Raw genomic sequence first — 23,482 nt, forward strand, 5'->3', positions numbered from 1 at the left:
GTTCAAGACACCAGGACCTGATGAAATATATTCCAGAGTACTTAAGGAATGCAAAGAGGTTATTAGTGAGCCGTTAGTTTCTGTCTTTAGGAAATCACTGAGTCAGGTGAGCTGCCAGTAATGTGGAGGCAAGCTAATGTAGTACCCATCTTTAAATAAATAGTAAATGATTGGCACCCTCGAGGCACCGTGGGAAAGAAAATGGGAATAATTTACTCGATTTAGTGAGGCACCCCCTTAAAACTCCCGGGACGGAAAGAAAAAACGTCAGCTATTTCAGAGTATTAGAAGGGAAACTCGCGTAAAATATCTTCTATTGAAATGTAATGCATTATTATGTTCAATATTGGTAGGGAGAATTAATATAATTTACTTGCCCTTAAAACTTCCCTGTAAAACCAATGGAGGGTTAATTTTCCGCCTAAAATAGATAATTAATTTATTTGGATTCCTTTTGAGCTATCGCAGTCGAGAAAATGGATGGATATTTGAATAATTATAAGGAACCTTACAGGAATATCAGCCGTAGTCTTCTGTTTGGTGAATTTAAATTGCAGATCGTGGGGTGTCGCGCCAGCCACAGCCAGGAGGCGTAAATCGGGGCAGAGAGAGGTGGTGTATTGCGAACGGGTCCTCTTCCCCATCCATGCTCCGTGTACACCTACAGCAATACTAAACAATTTAGACTGTTTGATCGCAGCATTGAAGGAAAAAAGTTAGTGCTATGAAGGTGCATGTGTGTCAGCTCGTGCCACCACCCATGACTCAGGAAGTACAAGCAAAAACACTTGACTGAAACGAGCATTTAATGAAATGGGGTGAAGCTAATGGAATAAATACCACCAAAACTGCTCCTGCATTCATACTTAGCACAGGTGAGGTTGATGATGTGTGCTTTGACATGGAAAAAAATTCCCACCAGAACTGAATAGGCTGGGTGTAATCAAGCTACTGAGCACCATTAAAAAGCAACACCCACACTTCTGTCTTTGCACACACTGGGAAGAAGTCAAGAAAAATATTAATGAAAAAAATATTAACACGCATAAAGCACAACGAAAGGAAAAAAAAGGTCCGTGGATTGCGACAACTCCACACTGGGAACCAGAGCACCTGCTGAGAACGCTGAGCACCGCCCATTTTCCCAAGAACGTCAGGCTGCCTCACGCATTCACATCAGGCCAAGTCAACAAGGCAGATCATACGCCCGCAACGCCTCGACCTCACAGAGCTCCCCAGAGCTCCCTCACTACCTCCCAGCCCCGCCCTGCATTCCAACGACGAGCCCCTTTCTATTATAAACCCAGCAGGCCAGCGACAAGAGGGAGCAAGACATGATGGGGTAACGAGGAGGGCGCCCCTACTACCAGTACATACACACACAGCGGCGGCGAGGCGGTGTATGTATCTATGTATTTATGTATGTGTATGTATCTATGTAAAGAATGTCTTAACACTCAATATCATTAACTTGAACGTCCCCAAACAAGTGGACATTGAAGATTTCTGGAAGCAGCCAGCCATAATAATTGGTTGCATGTACCCACACCGTAAAGCCTCTGCCACTGCTTTTGAATGCTTACAAGACATGTTTAGATTAATTAGTACGAAGAATAAGACATTCTTTATATTGTGTGATTTCAATAACAGCTTACTTGTTGGTAATAGCAAGATATCTAAGATCATAAAGAGCAACAAGTTAACTCAAGTAAATGATAAACCAACGAGGGTTACGCCAACATCTTCAACTCTATCAGATCTTGCTATTACTAACAAGCCCGACACTGTATGCTCCTGTGATGCTGTGCCACAACAGATTGCTGATCATCACCTCACAAGTATTATGACAGATATCAGCAAACCTAAGAGATCGCCAGCTATTCCAACATTTCCACACGTTGGTCATCATACCAAAGAGAAATTTTGTTTTAGGCTTCTTCAGAAGACGCACAATTGTCATATGATTTTAAGTACAGACGACGTAAATACGCCTGTAGATATTTTTAACGCAAATTTTATTAACTGTTTAAACGAATGTGCCCCTTGTTACTAAAGAAATCACAAGACCATTTGCACCATGGACGAGCAACTCAATCCAGGAAGCTATGAATATTGGAAATATTACTCGAGCAAAACTAAAATACGATGGGCATAACGCTCATCTGCAACAACAATACAAACAGGAAAACAAACCAGTTAAAACCATCATTGGTGAGTGCAAAGCAAAATATTATCACGATGACTTTCTCAACAATAAAGGCAGCATTTCAAAAAAACATGGAAAACTATTACAAAAACAGTCCCAAACACTAAAAACATTTCCATTACCTCTAATTTTGATAATGTACTCGACAAAGCCAAGGAATTTAATTCTTATTTTGCTAATGTTGGTAAGAAATTCATATACTAAAACTCAGGAACTCATCCACGGTGAAAATGTGCAATATTCTATCTGTGAGAATGTAGCCTCTGGGATGAGTGGTGAGGACAGCACCTTCAGGCCTCAACCAGCACACACTGACACTGTTATCCTCATGATAAAAGACATGAACGAAACCAGTTCTGTTTGCAGTGATGGCATTCCCAAGAAATTTACAAAGGATGCTCTTTCTATAATAGCCTTGAATAATCACTACCTCAGTAGTTACAGGCGTCTTTCCCACAGCCTGGAAACATGACCTTATAATCCCCATTTTTAAGAGCGGAGACTCGAGCGACCCAAACAATTTTCGGTCAATTTCACTCTTACCCATTGTCTCTAAAATACTAGAAAAAGTACTTGCTAATCAGGTAATTAAATTTCTGGAACTTAATCACTTGCTATCTAACTCACAACACGGATTTCGGTCAAAACTATCAACAGAAACTGCTCTCTCTACTATCACTGATAAAATATGTGACAACATGGACCAAAAGAAAGTATCAATCTTGACTTTGTGTGATCTGTCGAAAACCTTTGACAGTGTTAGCCACGAGACTCTTCTAAGTAAATGCATTAAGCTCAATACAGACAACGTCTGGTTTAACAGTTACATGAAAGACAGAACACAGTCGGTACGTTTGAGCAACACAATCTAATAATCTAAATGTAGACTACGAGGTTCCACGAGGCTCAGTGCTAGGCTCCATTCTGTTCTCGATTTACGTTAATGACCCAGATGACAAATTAAACGTGTGCTGACTAATCCAGTGTGCTGATGATACCCAGTTTGTACAGGCTGACACTGTCAATAATCTCAGGGACCTCATCTCTAAAACTGAAGACACACTACACAATGTGAAGCAATATTTTCTTAGTAATGGTCTTATGCTAAATCTAAAAAAAAACACAATGTATCTTTATTGGCAATAGGCAAATTCTATTACGTATTCCCCCAAACACATTCATTAACTGTGAAGGCAACCATATCCACCCGGTGACGCATGTGAAGAACCTGGCCGTTTATTTCCACAGATACATGCTTCTCCATGTACACATCACCGAGCTTTATAAGAAAATCATGGGAATACTGATGTATAGCAACAGAATGAGTGACAATTTTCATAAACCAACTAGGGTATTAATTGTAGAGTCTGTGGTGCTCAGCCTAATAAATTACTGCATTAGTATATGGGGCTCCACAAATAAAACTGCTTCTAAACATACAAAAATTGCAAGAATTTAGCAGCTAAAGTAGCTACTGGGGGGCGCAGGAAATATGATCACGTCACTCCCGTATTTAAAGATCTACAATGGATGACAGTAAAAGACAAGCACACTTTTTGAAAAATGTACAACAATGTATAAAGTTGTATATGGATTATATCCTGAATGGCACATGAAATTTCCCAGTGTCATGGAAAAAACAAGCAGCACAACAAGGCAGCTCAGTGACTTGTACACACCCAAAGCCAGCACTGACTCAGGGGTGAGGGCCACTGCTGTGTCAGGGCACAAACTTTGAAACAATCTGCCCTCTTCTGTCAACAACTCGGGGAGCCTGCAAACCTTTAAATCTAAATTGAAATATTTTTTATCTTAGATCATCTTGTATCTTAGGTAGGTCCTTTTATTTTAGGCACCCTCGTTCTTTTTTTTTATTTTTTTTATTTTGCACCTTATTTTAAGAATAACTAAGAATAACCATGTTACATGGAAATATAAAATTATTATCATCATCATCATCATCATCATCATCATCATCATCATCATCATCATCATCATCATCATCATTATCATTATTATTATTATTATTATTTTTCTCTCTCTCTCTCTCTCTCTCTCTCTCTCTCTCTCTCTCTCTCTCTCTCTCTCTCTCTCTCTCTCTCTCTCTCTCTCTCTCTCTCTCTCTCTCTCTCTCGTAGTAGTAGTAGTAGTAGTAGTAGTAGTAGCAAACAGATAAATAAATAGATATATTGACAGACAAATAGACTGATGAGAGAGAGAGAGAGAGAGAGAGAGAGAGAGAGAGAGAGAGAGAGAGAGAGAGAGAGAGAGAGAGAGCACACCGTACTTTCATCACTATTTTAATATTTAATGGGAAGAACAATAAAGGCAAAATAAAGTAAGATAAAAAAAAAAAAGAAAACTTTCCTACCGTCGTGTACTGTACTTGAAAACTTAAGTGCCTTTGTTTCTTTCTTAAACGTTGATATCAAACATTAAGTTAATTCCTTTGAAAACTGCAATTGTTCTTTACTCAACTTTACTTCACTTAAATAGAAACTTTAAAACTCATGAAGGTACACACACATACACACACACACACACACACACAGAGAGAGAGAGAGAAAGAGAGAGAGAAGAGAGAGAGAGAGAGAGAGAGAGAGAGAGAGAGAGAGAGAGAGAGAGAGAGAGAGAGAATCTTCCTCTGGTCTTCCTTCACCAGATGTTGCGTGAAACGTAGCGAGAGGGAAAGAGGAGGAGGAGGAGGAGGAAAAAACACGGGAAGGAAGGAGAAAGAGGAAAGTGGAGGTAGAAATGAAGGAAGGAAAGAAGATGGAGGGCAGGAACGAAGGAAGGAAGGGAAATGAAGGAAGTAATTAGGGAAGGATGAAGGAATGAGAGAGAAATGGAAAATAAGTTGGAAAGGAATGGAGGAAAGAGAAAAAAAAAGGGCAAATGAAATAAAGGAGGAAAGGAGAGAATGAGACGGAGGGAAAAGAAAGAAGGTAATAAGGAAAGGAATTAGTGATGAGAACAAAGGCCGGAAGGAAGAAGAGAAAGATGGAGAGAGGAATTGAAGAAAAGTTAAAAAGGAAGGAGGAAAAAAAGACGAATAAAAGGAAGGGGGGAAGGAGGGAATGACACAGAGGGGAGACGAAGGAAAATAATCAGTGAAAAGAAAGGACGGATGGAAGAAGAGAAGGATTTAGAGGAGAGGAAGTGAGAGAGAGAGAGAGAGAGAGAGAGAGAGAGAGAGAGAGAGAGAGAGAGAGAGAGAGAGAGAGGAGAGAGAGAGAGAGAGAGAGAGAGAGAGAGAGAGAGGAAGGTTTCAACACTAAGGAAACAAACATGAATTGCAATGAGGGGTTCCTTCGCTTATCGGTAAAACGGGATTCGTGTTTCCTTAATTTCTCATTGAATTTCATAATGGTCGGCTTTTGCTTCGCCTTGCCGCTCACGACAACGCGATCAGCGAGACTCAGGCGTGCCGAGTGAAGATTTGTGTTCAGTTTATCGATGACGTTTTTTAATTAACCTAACCTGAACTGAACAAAACTAAACTATCCTGGTCTAATCTACCTTAATATAAACTAAACTAACCCAAACTATCCTGATTTAACATAAATTAACCCAACCTAACCTAACCAAACCTGACTTGAGCTGACCTGACCTCACCTTAATTAACCTAACCTAACGAACCTAACCTAACTTAACCTAACCTAAACCCAATGTATCTTAATCTAACTTAACCTACCTGACCTTAATTAACGTAACCTAACCTAAACCTACCTAACTTAACCTTAAATATCCTAACTTAAACCTACCTGACCTTAATTAACCTAACCTAACCTGTAACCTAATATAAACTAAACTAACCCAAACTATCCTGATTTAACATAAATTAACCCAACCTAACCTAACCAAACCTGACTTGAGCTGACCTGACCTCACCTTAATTAACCTAACCTAACCAACCTAACTTAACCTAACCTAACCCAACTTATCTTAATCTAAGTTAACCTACCTGACCTTAATTAACGTAACCCTAACCTAACCAACCTAACTTAACCTAAAATATCCTAACTTAACTTAACCTACCTGACCTTAATTAACCTAACCTAACCTAACCTAATCATCCTAACTTAATCTAACCTAACCTAACTTATCCTAACCTAACCTAACTAAACCTACCCATCATTATGACTTGTTGCTTATTGTTACTCAGATTTTTATGATACTTTCTCTTTTGAGTTCCTTTTATTTAATTTGCTTCTTATTTAGGCTGAGGTACATAAATTCACGCCGTAACGCATGAGGCACGGAATGTTTTGCTGGCCTGGAGCGTGGCAGCGGGAGTGCCAGAGGGGCCAGTGGACGCAGCCACGGGTGCCAATACCTTCCCTCACAAGTATCGGTGGCGCTGACATCTGAGCATTGTACGAGTTTTTATCTTGCATTTCTTCCCCTCTCTTCTGTCCGTACCAGCCACAGCGCTCCCCTCAGTCCTTCCCCTCTCCCCATCACCCTCTTCCCCTCACCTCGCCGCCTTACCACTGTCCACGACTCAGCTCTCCCCTCACCTCTCTCCAACTCCAGCTCCTCCCCTCCCCTATGTCCCCTGTCACTGTTCCTGCCTACCCCTCTCCTCTCCCATGTCCCCTCCCCACTTCTCGTACTACCTACATTCTCCTGTATCCAGCTCTTCCCCTCATCTCTCTCCCATACCCTCCCCTATCCTGCTACTAACCTTTTCTACCCATCTCTCCCCTCACCTCTCTTTCTACTACCTACCTCTTCCCATTTCCAGCTCTCCCCTCTCCCCTCAAAGGACAAAAAATGGAAAAACATTGTCCCACGCAATATGTCTGTCTATAATTGGATCGAACACTTTTCCCTCTCTTTCGAATTTCTGTTCTTTAAATCCTTTACCCTACCGGCGCTCTTAAATATTTAACGACTGTATGCGTGTATTCAGGAGATATCTAATGCTCTCTCTCTCTCTCTCTCTCTCTCTCTCTCTCTCTCTCTCTCTCTCTCTCTCTCTTCATCTCTCTCTCTCTCTCTCTCTCACTCTCCTCTTCTCTCTCTTGAATTTCATTTGTTCTCACCTTTACTTATCATCACTGGGAGGAAGGAATAAAAATCATAGGGGTATTTACTTTCGTCCTTTCTGGGCATTCCTTTGTCATTTCACGCACTCCCACACACTCACTCACTTCCTGGCCAAGTAACTGTCTGTGTCATTCATTCTACCTCATAATTGTCTTCCTCCTTTCATGTATATTTCTCTTTGCTCTTTATGATATTCCTTGTAGTTCATTATTTCTTAAAACGTATTATTAAGTGTTTGTGTTATTCGCTGTTGGTATTATTTTCCTTTCCTTTCTCAGCATGTGTTATTATTATTATTATTATTATTATTATTATTATTATTATTATTAACTGCGTATGTTATTACTTGATTTTTTTTTCTTTTTTTTAGGTATATTTTTTACCCTCACTGGTTATGCCATTGCTTATTTATTTATTTTTTTCTTCCTCTTTTGGTTTTGTTTTTTAAGTATTCTTCACGTATTTTTTTTTATCCACATTTTGTTATTCCATGTTTTTTTTTTCTCTCTCTCATACTCACGTGTCATTATCTGCTCATGCATACACAGAAAAACTAAATAAGCAAAAAATCCAGGTTTTTAATAAATTGTCGCTTCCTTCACTGAACTGTACGTATCTTTCATTAATAGTTATCCAAGAAGAGAGAAAACCAGCTAAAAATTTACACTTTTTATTGACTTTCCTTTTGCTTAATTTGTTGTCTGCATCCTTAACTTCCTTTCCTCAATTGTTTGAGTGTGAATGGCAATGTGACGCTTCATGTCTCAATTCAGTATTCCTAGGTGGCTTTAGTGAGCAAATATAAACAGGTTGAAATTTCTCTTACTCCTTTTGTTCCGTGGTCTCTTGAAATTATGCTGTAAACTTTTGAAAATTTGAATCAGCCTAGTCTATTTTGTGAAACTTGAGAAGAAATAATAGTCTGTAAATAATCTCTGAAAATTACATTAGTTAATTTTACTTAATATTATTTAGATTTTCATTGAACTTCAATTTTATATCTTCCTTCCCTTTAGTATTGATAACATCTTCCAAAAGTCACTAACACTTCCAGTTAATCTCATCTTTCTTTTCATGAACATTTAAAGTTAATTTCCTTCTCTTCCAATCTCATAAAATCATCCTCGTTAATTTTGTTTTATTATTTTAGCTTTCCTTTGACTTAACCTGTATTTCTCGTACCTTCTTGCCCTTAACATTAATAACTCCTCCAAAAGTCACTAACACTTCCAGTTACTTAATGTCAACTTTCTTTTCGTATAATGTAAAGCCTCACGTCCCTTTCTTCCATTCCAAGTAACCCAAAGAACAGCCACACTTGAAAAACCACTTTCAAATCACTTGTCTTTCACTTCATTTCAAATCCACACACACCTTCCTCGCCTCGCCATTAGTCCACAGAGGAAATATGAGTGTTTATGTCAGGTTGCATTAGGCTTCTCTCAGGTTAGGTTAGGTTAGGTTAGATTAGGCTTCTTTCTCATCCCTTCTACTGTTTATCTCTACAACTCTTCATCTTTATTAAATTATTTTACGTTAGGACATTCTCTCTCTCTCTCTCTCATCTTCTCTCTCTCCTCTTCTCCTCTCTCTCTCTCTCTCACTCTCTCTCTCTCTCTCTCTCTCTCTCCTCTCTCTCTCTCTCTCTTTCTCTCATTTCTTTACTCTAAACGCTGGAACTCTTACCTGTATTTGAGCGCTGTTCGACACAATGTTTTTCAGTGACATACCATTCTTAAACACTACCTTTTGTAGCACTGCGTCCTTTCAACATTGTATTAGCTTGAAATAGGAAAATATATTCTTTTCATTATTTTTATTTATTTATTTAATTATTTATTTATTTATTTTTTTATAGGCGTCTTCGTGTTTTGTACAGCGCTTTAAATGTAAGTTGGTTAGGATTCTCTCTCTCTCTCTCTCTCTCTCTCTCTCTCTCTCTCTCTCTCTCTCTCTCTCTCTCTCTCTCTCTCTCTCTCTCTCATTTCTACTCGTAAAGTCTGCAATTCTCTTTTGTTTCTCTATTTCATCCTGCTTACGACTTGAGCTGTTTCAAAAGAGGAACATCAACACACCTAGAAAAAAAAGAGAGAGAGAGAGAGAGAGAGAGAGAGAGAGAGAGAGAGAGAGAGAGAGAGAGAGAGAGAGAGAGAGAGAGAGAGAGAGAGAGAGAGAGAGAGAGAGTCATGTTCCTTATGTTTAGGTAACGTAACGTGATAAATGTGTTATGCAAGTGTATTTAGTATTACTACTGATAATTACGATGGAAATATCAACAGTAGTAATGATATAGTGATGATGATGATGATAAAAGGAAGAGGAGGAGGAGGAGGAGTAGGCAAACGTGATAATAATGATGATGATGAAGGAAAACAACAACAACAACACTAAGAAAAATACGAACAATAAGAAACTGTTCTGATCCCTCACCACCTTACGATAGAACACACACACACACACACACACACACACACACACACACACACACACACACACACACACACACACACACACACACACACACACCATCCAGGTCACTATTCCTAACATATCAACAAAAGCATCATGGAAAAATACATAGCAAAAAGCCAACAAAGAAAACATTGTTAATAGGACTTTTATGTTAATACACACCAACTACGGATGAAAATAAATATTAATACACTAATCTATCCACCCTGGTGTGTGTGTGTGTGTGTGTGTGTGTGTGTGTGTGTGTGTGTGTGCAGTGACCACGCATGACAATGTACGAAGGGCTTTGCGAAAAGAAATTTTAAAGGAGAGAAGAGGAGGAGAAAAAGATACACTGTAAATCTCGTGAACTAGAAAAGGGAGTAAGAGGAGATGAGGATTGCAGGATTAAGTTCCAGGCAAGACGACTAAAACAAGACGACTTTTTCCTCTTCTTCTTCTTCTTCGTCTTCCTCTTCATCTTCCCTCTTTCTGCTCCTTCCTCTCATCTCCATCTCTCTCTCTCTCTCTCTCTCTCTCTCTCTCTCTCTCTCTCTCTCTCTCTCTCTCTCTCTCTCTCTCTCATCCAGTTTCAGAAACGCCTCCTCTTCCTCTCCTTGTATTTTCTCTTCTTTATCCTTGTTTATCGTTTGTTTTTCTCTCCTTTCTCTTCATTTATATTTCTTGTATCTCGATATTATATCCTCTTTCTCTCTCCTATCCGCATTTTCTTCCCTCCTCTCCTTCTTCTCTCACCTCTCTTCTCTCTCTCCTTCCTTTCATCTCTGTCCTTGCCTCGTCTTTCTCGTCATTCTCCTTGTTCTCCTTTTTATTGTCCTTTTCATCTTCCTCCTCTTTCTTCATCTGCCCTCCTTTCTCTCTTCATCCTTCTCCTCCCTTTACTCTTCTTTTCACATCACCTTCCTTGCCATCCTCCTCCTCCTCCTCCTCCTCCTCCTCCTCCTCCTCCTCCTCCTCCTCCTCCTCCTCTTCCTCCTCCACCTTCTGTCAAATGAGTCTTAATGTGAATAAGTACAAAGTGTTTCATATAGGGTATCGAAACGAGAAAGCAAAGTATATTATGAATGGTAGCCAACTTAAAAGTGTAGATAACGAAACTGACGTAAAGTGAACAGGTAACAACGAATTACTACTTCTGCTACTACTGCTACTGTTACTGTTACTACTACTACTACTACTACTACTACTACTACTGCTACTACCACTACTAATACTACTGCTACTACTGCTACCGTTACTGTTACTGTTACTGCTACTACTGCTACTACCACTACTAATACTACTGCTACTACTGCTACCGTTACTGTTACTGTTACTGCTACTACTGCTACTACCACAACTATGCTGCTACTACTACTACTACAGTCACCCTAAGGTTTCTTAGGACAAAGCGTGTCCTTTGTGTTGAGGGACAGCAAAGTGAAGGCTTCTCATTTGGGCCCCGCCTCACGTGCGCGGTAGCCCGCCAGCAAGTCCTGCACGTGGGCGTGGCACTCCAGCACGCGTTTCTTGGGGCCTCTAATATGAAGCTTGCCCCGCGGCGCGTCCCAAGTGTGGCACACCAAGACGCAGTAGTGGCGCGCTAAATACCGAAGGTGGCACTCCCCGGCGCCAGCCAGCCTGTGCCTGAACCGAGGAGGCACCACAATGCTGCGCCGCACCAGGCTGTGGGCCTCCTCGCCACCTGCCTCCTGGGCTGCAGTGTCCTTTACAGGGGCCGCCGGGTCCTCCACGGGGGGGACGCTCAGCTGGCCTCCCTGTTCGACGCGAGCGTCCTCCTGCAGCGCCAGTGGCACCGCCTCCCACGACAGGAGAGGCACCGGGACGCGGCCGTCGCCACCAGTGTCCGGGGAGAGCTGCACCTCTGTCAGCCAGTCAAACATTACAAGCAGGACGTGTCGTTTCAGGGGACAGTGCTGCTTTAGAAGCTTCTTCAGTTTCCGCTGTACAAGTTTGTAGTGGATCAGTTTGAGCTGATCCTCAGTGTGTCCCGTATAAGTCTGCAGATCCTTGGTTTCCTCGAGTGACTGATGGTGGCGCCACGGCAGGAGGGAGAGGACGCAGGAGCACCCTATCAGCAGGGCGCCACACAGCGGCACCGCCACCAGGCAACACGCCGCCACCACCAGGCTTGTGTAGAAGTCATCATGCTCTTGCTCGGCCAGCAGGATCTGCTGCTGCACGCAGGCCAGGCGGGCCTTCATGTTCACCACGAGGGCCACCAGCTCCCGCCAGTCGGTGACGGGGATGCCGCACTCCGACAGGGGGTCCCTTGGAGGGGCAGGCTTCAGGGGCCCCAACCACCAGGCAGTGGCCAGCCACTCCCGCACCTTCCCCATAGGAGTGGTGTGGGGACCGGCGCGCTGCCACGCCTCCACCAGAAGTCCAAGCTTGCGACCGTCCATCACCACGCCCCACAAGGAGGAGGTGATGAGCGCCACCGCCACCACCACACTCACCACCACCACACAGATGCTGAAAGTCTTTGCGCAAGTTTTCATGTTTGGTTTGAATTGATATTGTGAGCAGAGGAGAGAAAAAAGCAGTGGTGAGGTGAATCACCATTTATGGATGGTGAATATGGAGAGTTGCCATATACACCATCAAACAGGTCACCTTGCAACTACTCCACCAACACCATCACTACACCATCACTACTACCACGTCTGCTGCTTTCTCATCAAAATAAAGTAATTTTTGGTAGGCGACTACGATACCTGATTTGACTGTTTGTTTCTTGATTATAGCTTTTGTTACACACTCGTCCATCGCGTGTCTGTTTGTAAGTCTTTCTTTCTTCCCTCTCCCCTTGGTTGCAGGTTAATTAGAGTTGGGGTGATTAACTGGCATTGATTTATTCTAATTCTTTTCATGAAATCTGTGGCGGGGAACTTGAGTATAAGTACACACTGCTGAATCACAAACACACGTAACTTTTCACGAAAAATATTGAGACCCTTCTTGCCTTGATCCTGTCCCGCAGCACCATCACGCGTCACATCAAACCTTCCCCTGTCCCATTGTCTTCTCGGGTTTTGCCACCTTCGCCTTCAAAGCTAAGAGTAAACTCCTTAATGAAACACACTTAGCAATGCAGTGTTGTCACTGTGTCAAACAAGCTGTGTCAAAATGCCATAATGATCCAGCTGTTTGTTTACAAGATGTTTGCGCAAAACGATGCATCACAGGCTCTGACACGGATAGTAGCGGTCTCTCTACCTATTATTATTATTAATATTTTTTTTCGGTTTATCTTTTATCAATAATCAGTCCCCTTAATGGTGTTGCACTTATTACAGTTCTGTTTACTTCCCTGCCTCCAGGAAATGGGAGCACCTCATTTCATCTATTTTCATTCTTTCCTATGAAATTTCTTTCTGGTTTTTACTTCTCTAACCCCGTAAGGTATTTATTGCCGACCTGTTTCCTGTTTGCCTGAAGGCGGTAGAGAACCTTCTGCTTTCCTGTCTTTTTCTTCTACAGTCACCTCAATACCCCTAGGCCAGGTCACCTCGTGAGGACCGCAGGGTCTGTTGTAGCCTGTGTGTCTTTGTAACTCTTTGTAACTCCTCCTCCTTAATATTCAACAACCTTCAATAACTTCTTTCTTGAATTTCTTTAACCTTGTAATTTTCCAAAGATTTTTAGTTTTATGCACAGTTTCATAGGTAAACTCTTTAATTGAACGTTCTCTATGTATATTTAAGTACGCATTCTCTCTCTCTCTCTCTCTCTCTCTCTCTCTCTCTCTCTCTCTCTCTCTCTCTCTCTCTCTCTCTCTCTCTCTCTCTCTCTCTCTCTCTCTCTCTCTCTCTCTCTCTCTCTCTCTCTCTCTCCTTGATGTATGTAAGTCAAGGGAGAGAGAGAGAGAGAGAGAGAGAGAGAGAGAGAGAGAGAGAGAGAGAGAGAGAGAGAGAGAGAGATACAAGAGAGAAGCAAAAGTATTAGTTTGTATCGCGGTGGAGGGGCAGGTGTTGTGTCATCGGTGCTTCCTTCACGCAAACAACAACACTTGGCGACCGAAGTTTGACTGAAGACACGCGGAGAAAGAGATAACGTGTGTGTGTGTGTGTGTGTGTGTGTGTGTGTGTGTGTGTGTGTGTGTGATTGAATCTGTGTCACGTGTGTATCTTTTGTGGATTTCCTTACAAAGACGAGAGCAAGAGAGAGAGAGAGAGAGAGAGAGAGAGAGAGAGAGATGGGGGATAGAAGACGCTGGACACTCGGGTAGATTGCCAGTGTGTGTGTGTGTGTGTGTGTGACTGGAAGACAAGACATGTCAGAACACTCATAAAATTAAACAAGAGTGATCCATGTAAGGCGAGGAGCCAATACACCTTTTCATCTTCTCCCTTCACAGGTAAGCCGAGGGTCATTATCCACTCATCTACCTGTACATTAGCGGCGCCAGGTGAGCATAGATTGGAGATTTCTTTATTACTTTACCTGTTCTTACCTGCTGTGTGCAATTAATACTTTACCTGTGTTGATTACCTTATTCACCTTGCCTCTGTCAGCACGACGAGACAGCCTCCTCTTGTCCTTCAGGTGTGGGAGTGAAGGAAATGAGTGAAGGAGGTAAAAAGCGAAGATGAATAGGAATAGACAGATGAAAATATTCTCTTATGGATTCTCTCTATTTTTGAGCGTGGCGTGACGTGGAAACACACACACACACACACACACACACACACACACACACACAGAGAGAGAGAGAGAGAGAGAGAGAGAGAGAGAGAGAGAGAGAGAGAGAGAGAGAGAGAGAGAGAGAGAGAGAGAGAGAGAGAGAGAGATATGATGATGATGAGGAATAAGAGACTGCAGAGGGTGGAAGTGGAGGAGGAAAGGAGAGGAGGAGGAGGAGGAGGAGGAGGAGCTCTGCGAGAGATGAGACGGTGAGTTGAGTCGACTGCCTCTTACGTACATGCTGGTATTGTGTGTGTGTGTGTGTGTGTGTGTGTGTGTGTGTGTGTGTGTGTGTTGCTATTCTTGTTTCTATTGCCTGTTGTCAGAAAGTGAACATGAATATCAGGAAAAAAAGGAAAGTATTTCACTCCTACTACACAAACACTCTCTCTCGACACATCTCTCTCTCTCTCTCTCTCTCTCTCTCTCTCTCTCTCTCTCTCTCTCTCTCTCTCTTTCTCTCTCTCTCTGGGAATGGAGTGTGGAAAGTGGGTGGGGAGATGGGTGGGTGGAGAGACGTTTTATGTTGTTCTCTTTTCGTCTTCACCTTTTCTGGTACACGTTCATCCTTGTGTCATGAATCACGATGTCTTGAGTACCTGACGGGAGTCGTGGTTGTTCGTATTCGCCCGGGTTTCGGGACGGTCCTGTGTATTGCCAGGTTTTTCTTGTTTTATGCATTTTTGTATGTATATTTGTAGATCATATTATGAATATTTATTTTTGTGTGCCTTTTGTATATTACTTGGGTGAGGCTTGATATATAGGGAAGTGAAGTGTTATCAAGTGCGTTCTGGGTGGCCAGTGGTGACGTGGCCAGGGCTGTGTCGACACCAGGGTGGTGTTGGTTGTGTGGGGTGCACCTGGGTCCTGTGTTGGCCTTTGAAGGTATGTTAAGCACTATAAATGTCTCTATTTGACTGTGATTATTATGTGTGTTGTTAGATGTGGGTATGGTTCTGGGAAAATGTGTGGATTGCATCCATACGGTGCATAGCTGTGCAGGATTGATGTGGTGACGTGGCTACGGTGCAGGGAGTAGGTGGTGCAATGCCGGGGACCCGACACATTGTGAATTACCAGGGGTTGTGCGGGGCAATAACCACCTTTACACGCAAACATATATGGTTTTTCTATATCCTTCTAGTTCGTGCATTACTGAAGTGTTTTGTGAAGTCAGCGACTGTAAGGTAACTTGATCACAAGATTGATTACGAATAGGCTAGGTCCATTAACTACACGGCCTTAGTCACCTTTACTCGGCGCTCGGGTGCCTCGGGTGCCATCAAGGCAGGCACTGTCCTGTTCGTGTGACCAGGGATGCCGTAAGCCTCACAAGGGGTCACGGCGATAACCAGTGACCTCTGGGGCAATGGGTGGCCAAGGCCTGGGTGCTTTGGCGACAACACACCCTCGGCTTGGCTACGACAATAATAGTAGTGGTAGTAGTCGTAGTTGCTGTCATAACAGTAATGGTAATGGCAACAGTAGCAAAAGTTAGATGTAGAAGATGGAGGAGTTATGAAAATAAGGAATAAACGAACAAATAGAAAAAAAAAAAGTACAGAAAGAAGACAAAACATCGTTGAACAACAACAATGAAAATAATACAAAAAATGATACAACTTCAAAAATCTGTCCACCTTGCCAGCAGAGATCACCGCCCCCGTGACCGCCGCGAGCAGGGAAGGGAAGTACAAAGACAGTCTGAGAGCGCCCCCGAAAAGCTCGTCGCGGCGCTGAGGGTAATGGCGTCCCTCTCCCCGCCGCGACGATTGTGGAGCCGACGAGAGAACGCTGCAACAATTTCCAGTACTGCGAAAATGTCCTTAGTTGGTTACCGAAGACAGGCTCGATCTTTTCGGGAATGGCGAGGCGGTGGTGGTGGGTGTGCTCGTAGTGTAGGTGGTGGTGGTGGTGGTGGTGTACGTTGTGTTGGTTTCTCCCTTTGTTGTTCTCTTCTCTCTCCCTCTCGTTATTGATTCGTTCCAAGCTCTGCATTTAATTCCAGTCAATTCTTTTTTTCATGCTTTTTTCAATATTCCAGCCGCCTGTTTCCTCCACTAACTCGTATGGAAACTCAGTAAAAAAAAAAAAAAAGAAAAAAGCAAGTAACAAGGCAGTATAAATAAATAATAAAAAGTTTTGCCTACAATACCCTGAGACTCGCCCGCCAAGGAATCCCATTTTCTCCGCTTGTTCTCCTTTTTCTTTCAAGTGAGGCAGAGCACGCACTAACGAGTCCCGCGCTTTTTCCACTCCGTGCCGGATCACGAAGCGTCTTCTGAAATAATCGGATGTAATTACCTCATGGCCAGCAAAGCTCCGCCAATTGTCGGAAGGAGCGCCGCTTTGACATCGTGAGGTTCATCTGGTGACGAACTTGATGTACTTTTTTTTTTTCATATTACAGTAACATTATATTATCATTCTTTCTTTTCTTTTTCTTTCTTGCGTAGTTCTCATGATCCTTTGCAGTAAACGAGATTTTGGAATAGATGCAATGCGCTCTCTCTCTCTCTCTCTCTCTCTCTCTCTCTCTCTCTCTCTCTCTCTCTCTCTCTCTCTCTCTCTCTCTGCTTGTACCCTTGAGAATGACGTCAGCCGCCTCCAGGCGAATGGCTTCTATGTACATGAGCGGCAGGAAGAAATTAATTGACCTCTTGCTTGCTTTGCAGTGCGTTTGTACCTAAAATATCCGCTCTAAAACTAAAATAGAATAAAATATGAATAAATAAGATGAGTAGATAAACAAAAAGCAAGTACTCGGGAATTTCCTGCTTGTGGCTTGTATAAAATTGATGGAAATGTCACGATACAAAATATTCTTACAATAATTGTGGTAAGTTTATCCGTTAGTATTTTTTTGTTTTTTTTTTGTTCTTGTATGTGTATATTATTTCAATACAATTTTGCTGAACGAGGTCAGGTAGAATTATAAATAGACAGCATAAACGAGCATTGGCATGTGTCTTTCACTGGGACCGCAACATGTAGGTCTCATGGCTTCCCGGATCCTCCCTTCCTTATGACCTTATGATGTCAAATGTCGGGAGGAGGAAATGTGAGGCTGGGAAAGTAGATATAGGTATTTGCGTTTCACTGAGACTGCAACGTGTAGATCTGATGTCTTCTTGTATCCTCCCTTATCAAGTCAGGAAGAGAAAATGGCAGGATGGATAAGGGGGTGAGAGGGGGGGGAATTGACAAGTATGGCCGCACTCCATCGTGGAGGGCGCGGGAAGCAGTTACTCCTTCAGCTGTCCTCCAAGTCACAAGTCACCCCTGAACCATTAAGTCTGTTGGATTATATGTACATTTAAATTTCGGGTTGATTCATGCCATATACATGATTCTTCTACTGTGACTTTTATCGATGCCGTGATGCGCCGTAATGGATTCTGGAAGCGTTACTGATGTGCCTGTGTGCTCCGCGAAGTGTTAGTCTTCCGCACCATGGACCGGCAGTGCTCGTGGACTTGGAGGCTATAAAGTTTGTGCAGTTAAGGAGAAAGATTTTATGCAGTTAGAAAGCATTGTGTGTTCGCTGCTCTTTGGATATTTACACACACACACACACACACACACACACACACACACACACACACACACACACACATATATTCTGAACGGTTACTGATAAGTTGCTGTTACATTATTTTCCATATTCTTTCTGTACACCTATTTGTTAGTCCATCCAAGCATTTAATATACATTTAACCTCTGTATTTTTCTTTTATTCTTCCGCGTATGTTTAGTTTTGTCTTAATTTACAAGAACGACGAGGAATGCACATTATGAGATCAATATAAACAAGATATACGAGAACAATGTGTCACTTCCTTAACAGCAGACGATAGTGATGGTCGGCCGTGAATGGTCAAGTATCGCTGGTGGTGTCTAGAGAGTTTGCACGCTTCTTCTCACTCCTCTGTGCAAGGAATGTGAAGTCTTTGCCACAGGTACTTGATGGAGAGTCGCTGATGTCACACGAATCAAGGTCATGTATGAGTAACAAGTAATTCATATGCTGCCCATTACTTTGACTCATTACGGATGCAGGACTATTTTGAGACGCAAATGTCCCCTCTACTTTTTGTCAGAACATTGATTTGCCCTTGCTGGGACTGTGGCGAATCTAATGTTTGAAGTTGAGAGAGAGAGAGAGAGAGAGAGAGAGAGAGAGAGAGAGAGAGAGAGAGAGAGAGAGAGAGAGAGAGAGAGAGAGAGAGAGAGAGAATAGAGGGGAAAATCAAGGTAATAATGGAGGCAGTAACTCGCGGTCGACAGTCCCTCAGTGGACGACAGTAATGGCTTCCTGTCCCTTGTACTTGTCGTCTGGTGTTTCTGGAGCGTCTCCATCTGCTTCTTACGATGTATTTATTGACGCTCTCCATCGCCCATGTCGGTGTTTATCGATGTCCCTTCGTCCAGTGTGCTGCTCCTCGCGCTGACCTCCCGTGTGTTGACCTCTTTCCTCATGTTTCTCTATGCAGGTGTTGTTTATCCAGGTGTTCAATTATTGCACAACATGAAAACATAAGCAAAGTTAAGGAAAAAAGCATGCCCATCTTAGTCTTTGTATATAACATGTATAACTTGTCCGGCTATCATCTCTACCAATGTACTTTCAAATTTCTTTTTAAGTATCCCTACATATTCGGAGTCTATTCTAGTCATCCACTCTATTTAGAAACCTTCTTTTTTTTTTTTTTTTAATATGTTCTTTTCATCTCTCTGTTTTTATGAAGCTTTAATCCATTACTTCTACGTAAGCCTTTCCAGGTTACTAACCCCGAGACTCTCGCCTATATCCCTCCCTCTTTATATCCATCATGGCGGGCAAATACTTTTATCACGTGGCTTAATTCTAGTTTTTACCAGTCTGTTTTTTTTTTTTTCTGTTTTTTTTAGGTGTTTTTTTTTTTATCTGATATGTTAAATTTTACCTGTAATAAGTTTTTTTTTATTCATTACCATTATATTTTTCATCATTACATAATTTTGATGAAGCAAAAAATTATTATTCTTTCTATGTTATTTATTTATCTTATTTATCTTATTTATCTTATTTATCATTACGCAATTCTAATTTGTCAGTGTGGCAACTTTACTTTCAATATTTTTTTCTTTTTATTCTTATCATTACATAATGTGTGAAGTTTTGTGTAGTTCCGTGTAGATCTCAATGCTTGTAATGTGAAATGCTGTGTTCTTCCCGTACATTAATTTTCATATCTCTCTCTCTCTCTCTCTCTCTCTCTTCTCTCTCTCTCTCTCTCTCTCTCTCTCTCTCTCTCTCTCTCTCTCTCTCTCTCTCTCTCTCTCTCTCTCTCTCTCTCTCAACGACGTTATTTTATACCAAGAAACGTACACGGTTTTATTGAGACATATATCAAGATGGACTTAAAGACTTGAACTACTCTTACTTCTTTTTTCTGTCAGTGGTGCCTTTCAGATTTATATTTTAAACTTCCACCAAACCATTTCACTAAGTCTGAGGAGTGGTAGTAGTCGTAAGCTTAAGGATTATCAAGACTTCCTGCGGAGCTAAAACTGAGCAACCGGTTTGTATTTTTTTTTTTTGTCAGCAATTAACAGGATCTTTTCTTTTATTTGTTGTCCTTGATTGTCCTTATTGCTTCCTGCAGCTTCCCTTATGTTCTCAGGTTCTTTTTTTCTTGAGGACAGCCTTCTTCGCACATAAGCGATAAAAAAAGAAAACACGTTACCATTAATACATGCACTTGCCTCACATAACTCTTCCTTCCTCACATTGCAGAAGACAACGTAGAAATCATTCGTACCTCCTTCTTTGGGCCATTTCTTTGAGGAGCCACCAGAGCGGAGCACGTGTGTCTATCTCTGCTGTTCCCTTTTATGCCTGGGTCTTGATTTGATTTCAGTAACATTTCATTATTAGTATTGCTTGAATTTTTATTAATGTTTTATTTTTAGTTTTTAATATTATATTTGTAACCTCAGTTCTACGTCTACCAACAAGTGTCATAACGATCACATTGTGGGAAAATAAACTGATTTGAATTTATACCCATCACTCCCATGTTTTCCTTCAAGTCATCCCTTCGCTTTGGTTTTCTTCTCTTCCCCTTGCCTGTTGGGTTCATCTCCTCTATCTCTCCTCAGCACATCGCCAAACCACATCCATCTCGCCTTTTCTTTTCTATCTAAACCACCTCAGTCTCGTCTCTCTACCTTTGTCCCCAAACTTAACCTGCAGTCCCGTGTCCCCCTGACTTTCAAATTTAATGGCAGTTCTTAGCGGTAACTCTCTCAATCACCCACAGTATCAGTGACACCACTAATGCACGAGCTGACCACTAACAACTGCCAGCCTCGACACCAGCTCCTTAAATAGACGTAATTGTTGTTATAGCTCCTTAAATAGACGTAATTGTTGCTATATAAAGAAAAGTTGCCACAAACCTGCATTTCTTACGCATTGAGCCCTCCTGCTGCTGGGAAACTGAGTTGAGCCCTCCTGCTGCTGGGAAACTGAGTGGGACCAGTGGTAACTTTGTGGATTTGTGTGTGTGTGTGTGTGTGTGTGTGTGTGTGTGTGTGTGTGTGTGTGTGTGTGTGTGTAACAACTTTAGTGCCTCAAAAGAGAGAGAGAGAGAGAGAGAGAGAGAGAGAGAGAGAGAGAGAGAGAGAGAGAGAGAGAGAGAGAGAGAGAGAGAGAGAGAGAGAGAAGATTAGACAAGTTTATGGATGGGGATAACAGATGGAAATAGGTAGGTATATTTCATACAGGGACTGCCACGTGTAAGCCTGGTCGCTCCTTGCAGCTTCCCTTATTTCTTATGTTCTTATGTTCTTAGAGAGAGAGAGAGAGAGAGAGAGAGAGAGAGAGAGAGAGAGAGAGAGAGAGAGAGAGAGAGAGAGAGAGAGAGAGAGAGAGAGAGAGAGAGAGAGAGAGAGAGAGAGAACATAGTACCATAAAATTAATACTGTTCATCCATGTTTGTGTGTGGGTGGGTGAAAATAAAGTATGGTTTGTCCGTTGTGTGTGTGTGTGTGTGTGTGTGTGTGTGTGTGTGTGTGTGTGTGTGTGTGTGTGTGTGTGTGTGTGTGTGTGTGTGTGTGTGTGCGTGCGTGCGCGTCTATGAAAATATTCCCTCAAAAACTAGACACGAGAAAATAAAATATAACGTTGAAATAACACCGTATCAGAATGATATGGAAATATGAGTTTACAACATATTTTCTAATATAACTTATTCCCCCGAGCGGAGCGAGAAGCTTCCAATTCTCCGACCGGAGCGAGGGGCTTCTAATTTTTTTACGGCACATCTCTACAACCACCGCTCCGCCTGGCCCCTGGAGGGTACAGCGATGATTTGCCCAGGAGCACCTTTTGGTGTCCATCGCATATAAGAATTCTGATTTCAGTCTCGGAAACACTATTTAGTATGTAACTTATGACGGTGCATCTTTCTTATTTTATGACTCGCCGTTTTGCCGTTTTGCATATTTCGATTTATCTGCATGTGAGCGTTTTGCCGTATTTTGCATATTTCGATTTATCGGCATGTGAGCGAAGGTTTCTTGTGCCTCGCAACTCGCGCAACTATCGCCTCATCACTGTAGATCGAGCTCGAACGCACAAAAAGCGCAAATTATTTGCCATAGCTTCCTTCATATACGGGATAGCCAGTCTTGGTTGACACCATCAGACTCAGCAGTGACTGTAGAATCAAGGTCTATGGTAAAAACTTGACAAAACAGAAAAGGAAATGGTATTACGACGAGTGGAACTGTGAAGATGTTAAAAAAAAGTCTAACATGTTTTACTTATGCTCGGTATTTTCAGTAGTTAATCATTGAATGCTGAAATATGTTATGACATTAAGTAGGAGAAACTCTCGTGAACACGACAGTGTGATCAGAATACAGAGAAACAACAGAGTATATAATCAAAACACCTTTTGAAAATTAACAGTTGGGATGTATAAATATGTCGCCAACTGTGTAGTACATGTCATAGAAACAAAAATACAAAATACAAAGGAAAACATAGCAGGTGATATATTAGTGTAATATGTAAAATTCAGAAGGGCAACGTAGCAAGTGATGTGATGGACTGCAGTGGTCAGGTGTTGCTCCACTAATAGCAACCAGTCCGGCTGGTGATGGACTGCTGGGCGGGATGTGACGCCGTGAGACAAACAGGTTCTCATGACACGGGTCGCTCATTAATTTAGTGCCAAACTGATGGTGGTGTTTTTGTCACGTGATGAACAGTTTAGAGGATGTCACTGTGTCTGACAACTGCACTGTGGCTGGTGTGGGAGTTAAAGCGACGTTATCCATCAAGTCCTTTTCTTAACCCATTCTTCAGAACAAGAAAATGGTGGAAGTTGCAAGAGACCATTTCCTGAATAAAACATAGCCGTTTGTTGTCCCTATTCATAATTTTATCTGGTCTTCTCTTAAGGCTGCACATTGACTCACCACTACCTTGTTACAGTGTCATTCCTATGTGTCATTCTCTCTCTCTCTCTCTCTCTCTCTCTCTCTCTCTCTCTCTCTCTCTCTCTCGTTCTCACTGTCTGTTTCTTCAATGGATCAGAAGGTCCGTCAGTGTTATAACAAACACGTCGTGGCTTTCACACTCATTTGGTTCCTTAGGTACAAGTATGTACAGAGACACCACGTCTGGCTTGGAACTCTCGCGAGCCTTCTCTGCCCACCTCGCCCACCGGCACTCCACTCGGCAGCTTCACCTTCATATATCATGGTGGCCAGGTGGCCAATACAGCGGCCCTTCCTAATACTGTTGTTACGTATGTTAATTAAGTACATAATACATGATGGTACTAAACAGAACACATCATGATACAGTATACATGTATTGTCACCAAAAGTTAACTAGAGTAATATTCATTTATGTACGGCTACAACTCGCTTCCCATACTAAACCGTGAAAACGATGCTGAACTAAGGGTGGTTTTTACAGCGCAGCTACGGAAGAAGGAGAAAGAGATGAAAATTTATATGGGAACCCAGGTGACCTCAGCCTGGGTCCCACGCTGTACGTGAGGA

At 42.1% G+C, this 23,482-nt stretch overlaps 1 protein-coding gene and 1 long non-coding RNA gene across 3 annotated transcripts in view; both read left to right on the plus strand.

Moving 5' to 3' along the window:
- The window catches only part of LOC135112465 (uncharacterized), a 21,305-nt gene extending 6,919 nt beyond the window's left edge, over positions 1-14,386 (plus strand). Inside the window, exons 3-4 of the long non-coding RNA XR_010274409.1 lie at positions 14,091-14,141; positions 14,248-14,386. This is a non-coding gene — a long non-coding RNA (uncharacterized LOC135112465). The remainder of the gene's footprint in view (positions 1-14,090; positions 14,142-14,247) is intronic.
- LOC135112249 (Y+L amino acid transporter 2-like) overlaps positions 1-23,482 on the plus strand; it is a 168,078-nt gene that overhangs the window by 59,272 nt on the left and 85,324 nt on the right. The window lies entirely within an intron of this gene.

Source organism: Scylla paramamosain, chromosome 23, assembly GCF_035594125.1.
Source record: "Scylla paramamosain isolate STU-SP2022 chromosome 23, ASM3559412v1, whole genome shotgun sequence".
Classification (NCBI taxonomy): Eukaryota; Metazoa; Arthropoda; class Malacostraca; order Decapoda; family Portunidae; genus Scylla; species Scylla paramamosain.